The 15,196-nt window shown below is 39.6% G+C and overlaps 1 pseudogene; it reads left to right on the top strand.

The window, feature by feature from the left end:
* The first annotated feature begins 7,372 nt into the window (after positions 1-7,372).
* Positions 7,373-15,196, top strand: part of LOC104815206 — an 84,985-nt pseudogene continuing 77,161 nt past the window's right edge.

Below are 15,196 nucleotides of genomic sequence, written 5' to 3'. Positions count from 1 at the left end.
ATGTATAAATACATGTATATTTTGTGTATATATATTTTATATATACATAACAAATATATATTATACATACATATATATGAATTCAAATATATATATATATATATATATATATATATATATATATATATTTCAATTGATTTTTCAATTAAAATCCAAATTTCCAACCGGCATCTGTTGGAATTCCGTTGGAATTGTTTTTTAAAATTTTCAAAAAAATTTCCAACCGGCATCCGTTGGAATTCGGTTGGAATTTTTTTAAAAAAAATTTTCAAAAAAAATTCCAACCGGCATCCGTTGGAATTCTGTTGGAATTTTTTTTTAAAAATTTCCAAAAAAATTTCCAATCGGCATCCGTTGGAATTCCATTGGAATTGTTTTCTAACAAACATCCGTTGGAATTCCGTTAACAATTTGCAACCGATTTTTCCAACGTTAATCCGTTGAAAAGTTCCAACGGATATCCGTTGGAAATACAGTTGGAAATTTTCAACCCAATTTTTCAATTGAATACGTTGAAAATTCCGTTAAAAATTTCCAACGGGTATTTCCAACGGATTTTTAATGGAAATCGTCGTTGAAACGCCGTTGAAAAACCGTTGGAAATCCGTTGGAAATTTTTCAACGGACAAATCCGTTGGAAAATCCGTTGGAATTCGATGATTTTTTTGTAGTGGAAGGTACAAACGAGTCGGTAGTGACTCAACTTGCTTACGTCTATAATATCGAGGAAGATCCTAGAATGTTCGATGAAGCGATGAAATCACGAGATGTCGCTTTCTGGAAAGAAGCGATAAATGATGAGATGGATTCCATCATGAGTATGCACCGGTAGCTAGAATAGCTACAATTAGATTGTTGATAGCTCTTGCAGCGATAAACAATCTTGTAATCCATCAAATGGATGTCAAGACGACATTCCTAAATGGTGATCTTGAAAAGGAGGTGTATATGAAGCAACCGGAAGGTTTCGTCCTATCGGGTCAAGCACACAAAGTGTGTAAGTTAGTCAAATCATTGTACGGGTTGAAACAATCACCCAAACAATGGCACCAAAAATTTGATGAGGTGGTATTGGCTAACGGGTTCTGTTTGAATCAATCGGACAAATGCGTATATAGCAAGCTTGACGAGAATGATCATGGGGTTATCATTTGTTTATACGTGGATGATATGCTCATATTCGGTAAGGAATTAGAGCAAGTCAAGAAAACTAAAGAATTTTTGTCATCGAAGTTTTCGATGAAAAATTTAGGAGAGGCGGATGTTATCCTTGGAATTAGGATAATGAGAGATCACGGTACGATTTCGATTTCTCAATCTCATTACATTGAGAAAGTTCTGAAACGTTTTGATCTCTACGATAACACTCTTATTTCTACACCGATGGACTGTAATGTTAAATTGGTAGCGAACAAAGGGGAACTGATATCTCAACTTGAATATGCTAGTGTTATTGGATGCTTAATGTATGCTATGACTAGCACTACACCCGACATAGCATACATGGTTGGTAAGTTGAGTAGGTACACTAGTAACCCAAGCGTACATCATTGGCATGTTGTACGGAGAGTATTTCGATATTTGAAACAGACCATAAATTACGGTCTTCGCTACACGGGTCAACCTTCGGTGTTAGAAGGATACACGGATGCGAGTTGGAACTCAAGTGAGGAGGATCATGCCTCAGTGAGTGGTTGGCTTTACCTATTAGGTGGAGCTGCGATTTCTTGGGCTTCCAAGAAACAAACTTGCATTTCTGATTCGACGATGGCGTCGGAGTTTATTGCCTTAGCATTTGCGGAAAAATAAGCAGAATGGCTAAGGAATCTGGTATTCGAGATACCATTATGGCCTAAACCGGTATCGCCTATCACAATACATTGTGATAGCGCAACGACTTCGGCTAAGGCATATAGCCATGTGTATAACCGAAAGTCTAGACATATTGGTTTACGACATAGCTATGTGAATGGTCTTATAAAAGACGGGGCCATAGTGGTGGATTTTGTGCGTACAAAACAAAACTTGGCTGATGCTCTTACCAAGAGTTTGTCGAGGGACATGTTGCACAAAATGACAATAGGGATGGGTCTTGAGCCTATTGATTAAATCACAATTAAAGGAATCTCAATTCAACGTCTAATACAACGTTAGATCTTGAGTTCAATGAGTTAAATCCTCTAATGTGTGGTTGTAGATGCTTAGAAGTGAATTATCCCGAGGTAAGCATCTTGGTATGCAACGTAAAGAGGTTGTTTATACTTAATGAATTCTTTGACAAAGTGCTTAGTTGAAGAGCACAATTTGAAAGAATTCACCTATGCAAGCATGAAGTGTGGCCGCTTCAAGATGTTGGAGGCTCGACATCTATGTGCTTGTGAAGGGGATATGGACACATGGTCGATATAGTGTCAAGGAGTACAAGAAATTGTATTGATTCTATGTGTGTGTATACTCGGTAGCTCAACTAGGATTACGTAGGTTCAATCGTTTTCGACACCTACGGAATTCGAGTTTATTGTTGTATATTACACTAAGTGAAAGTTCAATCGTAAAGACATTTTCATTTATGCGCAGAATTGTGGAGATGAATGATTATTTGCTTGATATGTCATTGTTTATTTTACTCTAAAAATGGTGGAGGATTGTTGTGATTTTTAGAGTAAATGAACGAGAATTTAGAATCTCTCAAAAGGATTCATGTTTCACGTGTATTACGAGTATGGTGGAGGAGTTAAATGCTTGTAAAAGACGTGCCATGAATTGGTTAAGTTTAAGGATTCGTCGGAAGAGTTTACGTTCGGTTTTGAACGTGAAGAGAGATCTCAAAAAAAATGAGAGGGCAGCTCGAAAACATGGGAGGGCAGCCTGTTTTCTTCTGAGGAATAAAGCCCAGAAATAAATGGGCGGTAGCTCGAAACAACGGAGGGCAGCCCGTTTTTCTGAGCAATTCGGGAATAACAAAAAATCGCGACTGTTCGGAAAAAACTTCCGATTTCTTCATACCTTTCGACATTTGAAGTGTTTATAAACACCTCTATATATCCTAACACGATATAGAAGATATCTAATTCGTTTTTTGAGAGATTTGAGAGCACTTTTATAATTGTTCTTGCAAAACACTCACAAAAGCTTTTTGTTCATCTTCTTCTTGCGGTTTCTTGTGTTTGTGATCTTAGGAGAGCAAACTAAGATCATTTTTCTCTTCATTGTATCTCAAAAACGTATTCCGGGAAGTCCTTTGCTCGGATAGGACGGAATAACGTTTTTAGGAAAGTGTATTACGCCTTGAAGAGTTATCCGGTTCCCGATTTACTTTTCTTGTTCATTTTATATCCCAGATTTCTAACAATCTTGGCCTTGATTCTGATACCCTTTATTTTGGCTCTGATATCCCTGATTTTGGTATCTAGGCTGAAATCTCGAGGGTCCCTGAGGTCTTGGCCCGCTCTGATGTTGAGGATTCAATGCTCCTTGCGGGTTGCCATAAGAAAGGCCAGGATGGTTTCGATTCCCCGGATTATAGAGGTTGGACTGATTGTTGTATTGATTTCTGCCCACGTAGACAACTTCTTTTGTGGCCTCTTCAACTTGGCCCACTACATACATGCCTGGTTTAACCCTCTGTGGGTTTGATGCACCGATTTTAGCAAGCTGCAGCTTGATGGCTGAAAGTTCAGAAAGTACGGCCTGTAAAGTTGAGGTCTCAGTGATGTCTCCCTCGACATCTCGCTGCTCATTTCCCCCCAAATGCTTCTTCCTTTTGCCATCTTAGCAATCTACCCTCTAATGCCTCGAAAGAGAGACCATACACGCTGCCCCCGCTGCTGCATCAGCCCATCCTCTGGTATACGCTCTGAGACCATGTATAAAGGTGGAGAGGAGATATTTGTAGTCCATACGATGGTGTGGACACATTCTCTAGTACTCCTTAAACCTCTTCCAAGCATCATATAGGGTCTCATCGTCCTCTTGAAGGAAGGTGTTGATTTTGCTCAGACCTTGTTGTGTCTTCATCGGGGAGTAATACTTCATCATGAACCTTTCTTCCATTTCTCCCCATGTAGAAATAGAGTTTACTCTAAGGTGTAAAGCCAATCTCTCGCCTTGTCCATCAAAGAGAACTGGAATATCTCTATCATCACTTCTTCCATCGTCACTCCCGCGGGATTTTTTATGGCCCGACAAAGCATCTTGAACTGAGTGAGGTGTGAGTTTAGGTCCTCACTTGGCAGCCCTCTAAACCTGCACTGACTCGGCATCTGTATGCACTGTGGCTGTAACTCAAAGTCGTCTCGGGGTGGTCCGTTGATGCATGAAAGCAAGTGAGTATGCTTGGGGGTAGTGTATGCCCCAAACGTGTCATTGGCCTGGACATTCCTTCTCGCTGCACCCTCACCCTTTTCTGTCTCTTCTGCCATTTCTTCTACTCTTTTCTTTCTACGAATTTTCCTCTCGGTTTTGTCGATGTCCGAATCAAAGACAGCTCAAGATCAAAGTCGAGTTGTCTTCGAGCGGATCGTCTACTCATGTAATAGGAAAACCTGCACAAATAAAAGTCCAGAAAAATGTAGAGAAGGTGAAATAAAGAAAATAAAAAGGAACAGAATAAAAATAAAGACCCGAAAAATCCAAAACAGATCCGGAAAAGTCCAGAGAAATCAGGAAAAATCTAGAAAAATCCAGAAAATATCTAGAACGAGTTCAGAAAATCCAGAAAATGTCCAGAAAAGTCTAGAAAAATCTAGGAAATTCCAGAAAATATCCAGAAAAAAATAAAACGACAAAAATAAGAAACAGAAAGGCAAGAAACAAAAGAAACAAAGAGAAAAATGATTCAAAAAAAAGAAGGAAAAAACACACAAATACTCAAAGAAAAAATAAGTGAATAAACACACAAAAAATAAACAAACAACAAGGACTCAAGAAAGACACCCACAATCAATCTATCATAGCTATGGAAATCGTAAAAAATCCCCGACAACGGTGCCAAAAACTTGATCACTTGCATGACGAGCTTTAAATTTGTAACCAGACACATAACGAATCCGTAAGTATACAGATGATGTAGTACCGGGGTCGAATACAAGACTTAGTGCGGTTAAACTAGGAATCGACCAAAACTAGGAAAATGGTGAAAATAGAGGAGGATTGTTTTTGTGGTTTTGAGTTTTAAGAAACAAAACAAGATGAAATAAATTCAAAGACAAATAGTATGCAAGAGGAGATAATCAATTGGAAAAGGTTATGGATTTCGGGATTCACCAAACATGCAGGGATGTGCTAAATGTTGAGAATATATTTCATACTTCCTTTGAAATTGAAGATTCCAAGATAAAGATCGGGATTTGCTCTCTCGAGCTAAATGCCTACTACCCAAGAGGCCATTCCATCTACTTTCTTAGCTTGGGATGAAATTCTAGATGCATTGAACTCTCTTATCATAATCTTGGGTTGGATTGAACCTAATTTCTTCGCTTTCAATCCCAACCCATTTGAATGAATGCATCAAGGAGTCAAAGTGTCGGGTCTCCATGGAAACCTAAACTTTAAAATCAACTCAACGGATTTTTATCCCAAGAGAGCATTAAAATCCATTTATCAACCCAATACATTCATTCTCATTCAATGGCATCCATCTACTTATGAACCCTATTCTCCAAAGAGATTCAATCAAGGAGGAATATGGAAAATAAGCATAGAAATCATCCATTGAATGAAATGAAAGCCTTCATCAAAGCATAAACATAGATTCATCAAGTGGGTTCACACATCCTCACGTGAGGATTCACTCTGAATCCATAACTATCTAACTACTCACAAATCATGTTCAAAAGGAAAACAAAGCAAAGACAAAATGCATAAATCATAGAGAGAGAGTAGAGAGATGCTCAAAAAATCTTCAATCTTCAATGGAGTCTCCTCTTTCTTCTGTCTCTTCCAAGAGCTCTCTTTTTCTCTTCCAAACTCTCTATCTTTGGTCCCTGCAAGTCTTAGGGTTTTTGGCCTCTCACTACAAAAAAAATGGTCATTTCTAATGGGTAAATCCGTTAGAAATAGCCAAATTTCCGTTGGAAATTAACGTTTCCAACGGATTTCCAACGGATTTATCAGTTGGATTTCGTCGTTAGAAATCGGTGTCCATTGGAAAGCCGTTGGAATTTTCAATGGAATTTCAACGAATTTTTCGGTTGGAATTTTCCAACGGATTTCCAACCGGCATCCGTTGGAATTTTCCAACGGATTTCCAACCGCAATCTCGGTTGAAAAATTCCAATATATATATATATATATATATATATATTTCAATTGATTTTTCAATTAAAATTCAAATTTCCAACTGGCATCCGTTGGAATTTTTTTTTTAAAATTTTCAAAAAAATTTCCAACCGGCATCCGTTGGAATTCGGTTGGAATTTTTTAAAAAAAAATTCCAAAAAAAAATTCCAACCGGCATTCGTTGGAATTCCGTTGGAATTTTTTTTAAAAATTTCCAAAAAAAATTTCAACCGGCAACCGTTGGAATTGTTTTCTAACAAACATCCGTTGGAATTCCGTTAAAAATTTGCAACCGATTTTTCCAACGTTAATCCGTTGAAAATTTCCAACGGATATCCGTTGAAAATACCGTTGGAAATTTTCAACTCAATTTTTCAATTGAATACGTTGAAAATTCCGTTAAAAATTTCCAACGGGTGTTTCCAACGGATATTCGTTGGAAATTTTCAATGGAATTTTAACGGAAATCGTCGTTGAAACGCCATTGAAAACCGTTGGAAATCCGTTGGAAAATTTCCAATGGAAAAATCCGTTGGAAAATCCGTTGGAGTTCGAGGATTTTTTTGTAGCGTCTTTTTTTCTTCAAAAACCCGATGAAAAACGCGAAACGGCGTAGCTTTTGGCGGATTCTGTATAGCAGTCCGTCGGGTCTGCTTACTAGTTCGTCGGGTAACAAAGTTTCGGTCCGAACGGACTGTGTTGGTCCGTTGGGTCCAGCGTTTTCAGTCTGAACGGACTGATTCCTGGTCTGTCGGGTCCATGTTCTGTATGAGGAATTTTACTCTTGTCTTCTCCGTTTAGTCCCGGAGTTCATCGATGTCCCCTCCGGTTCTTGAAATAGTCACAACCTAGTACAAAGGACGTAGAGATGGCTCTAATATGCCTAAGAGTATATGAAATCCATGTGAAACCAAAGGCGTTAATCCGCATAAATCCATACAAAATCTGAGCCATCATTTAACACTGGCCCTTAAATTGTATGGATTATGTGACGCTTTTCACAGAAGAGATGGCGAGAGAAAATTTCATGCATTCATCTAAATGATATTCAAGATTTCTAATGTGTTCTTGGTTTTATCTTATGTTTTGCTAGATGGCAGAGCATTTCAACCATAAACTATCTTTGACCAGTAAAACCCCGTCAGGCCTCTTTAATATTGAGTTCTCATGTTGTTGGCAGAAAGACGCAGCCTGCACTAAAACCCTTGCTTTGATGGGATTTTCATAGCATTGTACACGGTTGCTTTGGACAAATCTCAAATGATACTATGTGATCATGTCAAGCAGGTTGTCCCTGCATCGTGGGAACCTGCTGCACTGGCAAGGTGATGATTTCATTCATGTAATTTCAATTGTCATCACTAAGGATTTAATTTTTACACTCCTACAGTATTGTATTTTCATTTTATAGGAGAAATAATTGCTATCTGCTTTCTTTATGTGAAAGAAAGTTTGATTCTGTCATATGAGTTTGACGTCTGTGATATAGTTCTCTAGATTATTTCGTCAAATCATTTTGCGCTAGCCATTTCTTTTAGGTTCCAGATGGATTCTTCAATATGGCTTAGTGACAATTTCCTGTTTCTTGTTCCCTATCATTCATTATATGATAAGAGTGACACTTATTACATGGAAGGTGAACTAGACACTTAATTGGATTGTTTCTTTACCAGATTTATCGAGATGTACGGGACACATATAATTGTTGGCGTAAAGATGGGAGGGAAGGATGTCATTTATTTGAAACGGCAACACTCTTCAAAACTTCAATCCGCTGATCTGCAACAAGGGTTAAAAGAGGTGTCAGATAAGAGGTTTCTAGACACCAGAGGACAATATAGTATGGCTTCAGTTAAAATGTATTCAAGTAGTAAGGTCTGTGAACGTGAATGTCTTACTTTGCTTCTCTCTTCACCATGTGATGTGTAGATAAATATAGACGGTATCACATAGATAAAGCCTTGTGAGGGTTATAAGTTATCCTTGAAAACCTTACCCGAATTCATGTTTACTGAATTGCTTTTACCTGTCTTTGGGTGCTTTTTGAATGTTCTTTTCCTATCTCTTATCCAGTTGTTTTTGTTTCAGGCAGAAATAAAAGAACAGCGGCTGAGATTTGCAGATACAAGCTCATTGGGTTATTACGCACATAAGGAGGTGAATTCTACTGGTACCATATGCAATGTTAAAGGCATTGCTCAATATGCTGCTATTCTATAGTACAAATCTTGAGAAATTTCCCTATTTTTCATGGCACTCGTCCTTCATGGGCAAAAGGAGAGGTGGAAGCGATAGTAGGAATCTATCCCATAATGAATGGGTGCAAACAGTTCAGATGGAGCCTGACGCAATTTCAATGTCGTTTATCCCGATTACATCTTTGCTAAACGGAGTTACTGGAAGTGGATTATTGAAACATGCCATAAATCTAAGTCTTCCTTTCCGATACTTCACATATAAGTCCATCCCTAATGGTGTGTAACCCTGTAGGTCCATTCGTAGTGGCAGCAGCCTCGAGAACCATTCCCGATCTACAAGTCATGGTTAGCCTCTAGCAAGACGCCATGACTACCCACGTTGAGTTAAGTTAGAGGTGATCTAACAAAGCCAGCAATAGTTCGAGTTCTGATCCTTTGTCTCACGATGTCATATGTTGAACAAGGGCATGGTGTGAGCCACCCTTACAGTTCAACCGCTTATTCATCTTGGCAAATCGACTGATAAAATAGATGTTCTTTCATCTATAGCATGGCCACGCATTTTCACAGTCCAATTTCCACGAGGGGCCCAGCGACATCTCTCCTGTTAAGGAGGTGACAAGTCCCATATTGCATGTCTACTATCTCCATATGATTCGTGAACGTATCTGATCAACGCCGTTATAATCATTCGGTTAAAGACGACGTTTGACGCAGTCAAGACACGCCACTCCTCATATCAGATACTCTAGACATCTCAGGTCTGAGGATCCAAGAACGAACCGCTATATGAGATTCAAGTCATGACTCATGTCCATGTGACTCCAAGAACGAACCGCTGTATGAGATTCAAGTCATGACTCATGTCCATGTGACAATCTCATGCGGTTCATCCAGTCACTCGTTCCAAACGAGTACCCATGATTGTGATTTGCATCCAATGCATATGATCATCATCATCAATCACACATCATGCTGGTCTTAATTCATCACTGTTCCCACAATGAAAACTGACCAGGGAGTTTAGAATCATCTGCAATGATTCATGGATATCTACCGAAATATAACAAACATGCCAATCATATCATGGGAAAAATAATGCATTCATAAACCAATGAATCAATACTAGTCAAAATGTCATATCACGGATCATCGTAGAGCATTACAACCAACAAAGCTTGCTTCTTTCAGTTTTCTTCTTTATTTGTGGTGTTATTTTTGGGTGAAATCATCACCATTTTTATCCCTCTCAGCCTCAACAATAAGCTAAAGAGGAGAACATCATTTTTAAGTCTCTTGGTTTCATCACAAGGTGTTAAAGAGAGAAAGTCTAGATGACAATGCAAATTCATTCAATGGATTTACAAATTGCATCCACTTTCAAACAACTAAGGAGGCTCAAAATCCTTCAAGATAAGTGGTTTTCCATGGATGAAAAGGAGAGAAAGGCAGAAGAAGAGGATGCGTGGAAGGAAATCGAAGAACTCCATCCGGATATATTATCGGAAAAGTGTATTCTCTTTAACTTTCTTAGCATGATCGATGGTATATATAATGAATTAATTCTGCATGTTTTATCTTCAAATGGAACAATATCCACGCATCAAACAAAGCTTAAATGGTGTCAAGAACATGTGGATTATTTTCGCAAAGGTATCCCCGAAACTCGATCGGAGGATGAATTAACTAACCATGCTTTAAATGAGTTTTTGTTTAGTAAAACGGAACAGGTTTCGGATCTCTTCATTTAGGGTGAATGTATAAATATCCATGTTATTTGGGATCTTCAAAAATACCACGAAGAAGCTGTTGAAGAAAAATCTGCACAAATGGATAAAGAAGAAGATATACAAACCGAGTGTGAAACCCATGGAGAAGAAGTAGACTCGGATGATGTAAAATCGGGAGAAGGAAGAAATGAGATGAACGTGATGATGGATGACCTCAAGGTGGAGGCAAAGAACCCCGAAAAAGAGGCACCACACTCATTCAATCTCATCCCATATCCGAGCATCCAATTATATCCAAGTTTTCTATTGACATGGAAAAATTACCGAGTTTGTAATCTCTTCTCTTCCCCTATCTCATTTGAGTTTTGTATTTCACATAATATGCTTGGTAGTTTGAGTGTTTTTGCTTAGGAAATATTTAGGACTCTCATAGAAAATGTGTGGGAGACGAAAATTAAAACCAAAGACACCAAACAAATCACTCATTCAAGCAACAAAGACGAAAGCAAAAGTCTGTCCAAAAGAGAGTTTGATTTACCTATGAGTTCCAACAACTCTAGGTTTGGTAAGTATGTTAGAACACTTTTCTTGCTTTTATTTGATAATAATCATATGCTCACATCATTATATTTAGTTTTATGTATTAAACGGAGTGTTAAGGTCTCCCATGTGTATTCTAATCAATTGTTTAAGATATTGCACCAAATAAAAATGAAAATAGGATATTTTGGAAGCTTCATGTTCAAAGAACCGATATGGAAAGAGCTGGAATGTTTGGATACAACACAACGCAACCACAACGGCATTCGCTCTCCAAGATTAGCCTTTCGATATCTCCTCAAGATTAGCTTGAGGGGGAATGTTGAAGCTCAATGGACAAAACTCAACCAAAACATCAAGCATAAAGCTTGGACGTGTGAAGAAACATTCCATATTTGGCCAAGGTTCCACATTGTCTTGGAGAGAAGAATGAGGCATAAACCACTTGACTCTATTTGCCCCAAATCTGACCAAAAGAGACGTTGGGAATCAAGGATTTCAATCAAGCAAGATCTTCATTAAGTCTCCTACAAATCTGATCTACATAATTCATTCTTTCCTTAGTTGTCACTAGATGTTTCTAATTGATCTATTTTCCTCTTTTTCCTCCTCAATCTAGTCGTTGGCAGCTCATCTTCATCTTGTATAAATTCTCATCATATTGTACCGATTTAGTTAAGGGAATACAAGGGACATTGTCCCCTTTCACCATCTCTTCCTTGTCTCCTTTAATCTAAGTGTTCTCGGTGGTGTTTTGTTCGAGTTCTACTTTGTCTCTCACATCCTAAACACCCCAAATACCTTAGAAATCTTTATATTTTACCTAGGCTATTCTGTTAGCACATTCTTTGTACGTGTTGGGGGAATTTGTTGTAGAGGATGCCACCTCATCATGATCGTTAGTGGGGCAGGTCCATGAATAATTCTCATTTTCCTAGGGGGATTTTTATTCGAGAACTTGAATCTTATGTGGGGAAAAGAGAGGTATGCCTCTTGGTGATTGTATTTCTTCTTTAATTGAAATACATTTGGTATTACGTATCTACAATTATATCTAAGATCTAACAAATATGGTATCAGAGCACCGATCCGTCTACAATGCCGCCGAAGGATCAACAGAAACTGGAACAGCGGGAAGAAAGGATTAACAACCGTATGAACAGATTTGAAGTAGCGGTGGGAGAACTGAAAGGTCGATTTGAGACGTCCATGGGAGGTGAAAGGGGATGTTTCTCATATTCGACAGGACATCAGCAAGCTGCATGGAATGGGCCAGATGGTCGTGAAACTGTGTACTATGTTGGACCGATCGGACGTAACAGTGAAACATCCGAGGGGCCTCGTAGCTGAACATTCATCCAGTAACCAACTACAAGGGGGAAACAAAGGCAAGGCGCCGATGGTATCTCTGGATCCACCACCAGAGACGAGCCACGCCGACACCAACGTCTCAGTCTTTTTGCACAGTTGCCCTGCCAAACCCTGGGCCCAATGGGCCTAATCGTTTTGGGCAGAATTGAAGACAAGACCAAGGGGCTCCGACAGGAAGTGGGCCATCTGTTACGGGCCTTCATCAGCAATCAGTGGCAACCAGACCCCCGTTTCGTCGCTTTATCGATGTTGATCTTGACAAAAAGCGTCGAAAGGGCATCTGCTTTAGATGCGATGAGAAGTGGTCGTTCGGACATCGATGTCAGAATCGGGAGCTGCAAGTTTTCTTGGTTAAGGAAGAAGGTGAGTTTGAACTGTTGCCAGAGGAGGACCTCGACGTCGGAGCTGAAACACCCATTGATTCCGCCACTGTAGTTGTGTTGTCTTTACAATCAATGATTGGGTTTACATCTCCTTCTACACTCAAGATTGCAGGCTGTATCCGGAATAAGGCAGTAGTGGTGATGGTGGATACTTGAGCCACCCACAACTTCATCACTCTCCATCTTTTAGCACAGATTAACCTTCAGCCTTTGACTACTGCGGCACAGGGGTGAAGGTATAATCAATAGGGGTTTGTAAGTCAGTGGTTTTAAAACTGCAGCATGTGGAGATCGTGGCAGATTTCTTACCTTTGGAGCTGGGCAGTGCTGACATAATTTTGGGAGTACAGTGACTTCGAATTCTAGGGCAGTTCCAGATGGATTTCCAACGATTAGAGATGCGGTTTAATATGGGTGAAACAACTGTAACACTCAAAGGTGACCCTTCTCTACGACATTCGTTGGTAGCTTTATGTCCTCTGATGAAGACAGCCTCTACCAGTGATGAGGGATATATTATACACGCGCAACCGACTGATGTTGCAGAGCTGACCAGGGAGAAATCTTCAGTAATATCCACTACAAGGAAAACTGTATTTACCGACAGAAGTTGCGACGGAAATTCCGTCGCTTTAAATATTTGCGACGGACAACGGCGGATATGGGACGGATTTGCATCAGTCGTAAGCCGTCGCGCAATCCGTCGAAAACTTTCGACAACAACCGACAGATATTTCCGTCGGTAATTTTGTCAGACGGATTGCGACGGACTGCGACCGATGTTTGCGACCGAACTTTCGTCGGAAAATTATGCGACGGATTGGGACGGATATATTGCGTCGCACAGAAGTAGCGACGGATGGGGACAGACATTTCCGTCGGGATTGCGATGGATTCAGTGCGTCGCAGGTAGTTAAACACGTTTTATTCGTTTTGACCTAATTCCGTCGCATTCCGTTGTGCGTCCGTCGCAATATGTGGAGTCCGTCGCTTTCTGTCGCATTTCCGTCGCACGTTTCGAATCTATTTAACAACCACGCGATGGAGTCTCCATGGCAAAGGAAAAAAAATAGAAAGTGACAAAAAAATGTCTTTTTATTCTCGACAATGGATGTATGAAAGAATTGATTCTATTACGAATCAAATCTCAAAGCAATATGAAGAAGGGTTGCAAAATTTTATGTCGTTCGCCACGTCAAATCAGTCGTATTTGGAGATCGAAAAGCTGCCTTGTCCGTGTGTAAAGTGCCAGAATAAAAAATGGCGGAGTTTGAATGAAGTGTGGAATCACTTATATCGTAAAGGTTTCATGCCGAATTATTTTGTTTGGCTTGCACATTGAGAAACCTATGATACATCATCATCACAAGATGTACATATGGTTGGATATGAAGAAATCAATAATACGACGTCGGAGATGACATTTGGAGAAGAAATAAGGAATCCATACACGGAAATGGTGAGTGATGCATTTCCCAACATCGTTCCATCGCCCCACATGGAGGAGGAACCCAACGTAGAAGCAAAAAGGTTTTATGGTATGCTTCATACGGCGAATACGGCGATATACGATGGATGCGTCCAAGGTCTTTCAAGGTTATCATTATCTTCACAGTTGATGAATATGAAGACAGATTATAATCTTCCAGAAAGGTGTATGGACGGTTTCACCCAGATGTTTAAACATTATCTCCCAGAAGGTAACACTGCACCTGAATCTTATTATGAAACTAAGAGTTTAATGCGGACGTTGGGTTTACCGTATCAGAAGATTGATGTGTGCGAGAACAACTGTATGGTTTTCTGGAAAGACGATTCAGATCTGATGCAATGTCGGTTCTGTAACAAAGACAGATACCGACCACGACGGAAATCTTCAAAAAAAGGCAAGTTAATTCCTTTTAAAAGAATGTTTTATATGCCATTAACGGATCGATTAAAGCGGTTATATCAATCCGAGAAGACTGCATCACATATGCGCTGGCACGCGGAACATTGTACTCCAGAAGGAGAAATGCATCATCCATCTGATGGATTGGCTTGGAAACATTTTCAACAGGTATTTCCTGATTTCGCAAGCGAGTCTAGAAATGTATATGTACGGATGGGTTTAATCCATTTGGAATGTCTGGTCCGAATTACTCTCTGTGGCCGGTGATTCTGACACCGTACAATTTGCCTCTGAACATGTGCATGAATAGAGAGTTTTTGTTCCTGTCGATATTAGTGCCGGGGCCTAAACATCCTAGAAAAAGTCTAGATGTGTTTCTTCAGCCGCTTATTGAAGAGTTGACCAATTTGTGGCTCATTGGTGCCGAGGCATATGATGTGTCGATTATGCAAAATTTCTTACTTCGTGCCGTATTGATGTGGACCATCAGTGATTTTCCAGCGTATTCAATGTTGTCTGGCTGGACAACACATGGGCGGCTAGCTTGTCCTTATTGCACGGATGAGACTGATTCATTTTGGTTGCAGAACGGGAGAAAGATGTGCTGGTTTGATTGTCATCGTCGTTTTCTCCCGAGCAATCATGTGTTACGGCGTAACAAGAAGAATTTTCGTAAGAATAGGGTCGTAAATGACACTGCTCCGCTTGAGCTTACAGGTGATGAAATACTATTTGAAAGACTGGAAGATTGTGTGAGTTCATATGGATTAGCAAAAACAACAGACGTCGGCGGGAATGGTCATT

Source organism: Tarenaya hassleriana, unplaced genomic scaffold, assembly GCF_000463585.1.
Source record: "Tarenaya hassleriana unplaced genomic scaffold, ASM46358v1 Cleome229, whole genome shotgun sequence".
NCBI lineage: Eukaryota > Viridiplantae > Streptophyta > Magnoliopsida > Brassicales > Cleomaceae > Tarenaya > Tarenaya hassleriana.
This window is presented reverse-complemented; position numbering and strand designations above follow the sequence as displayed.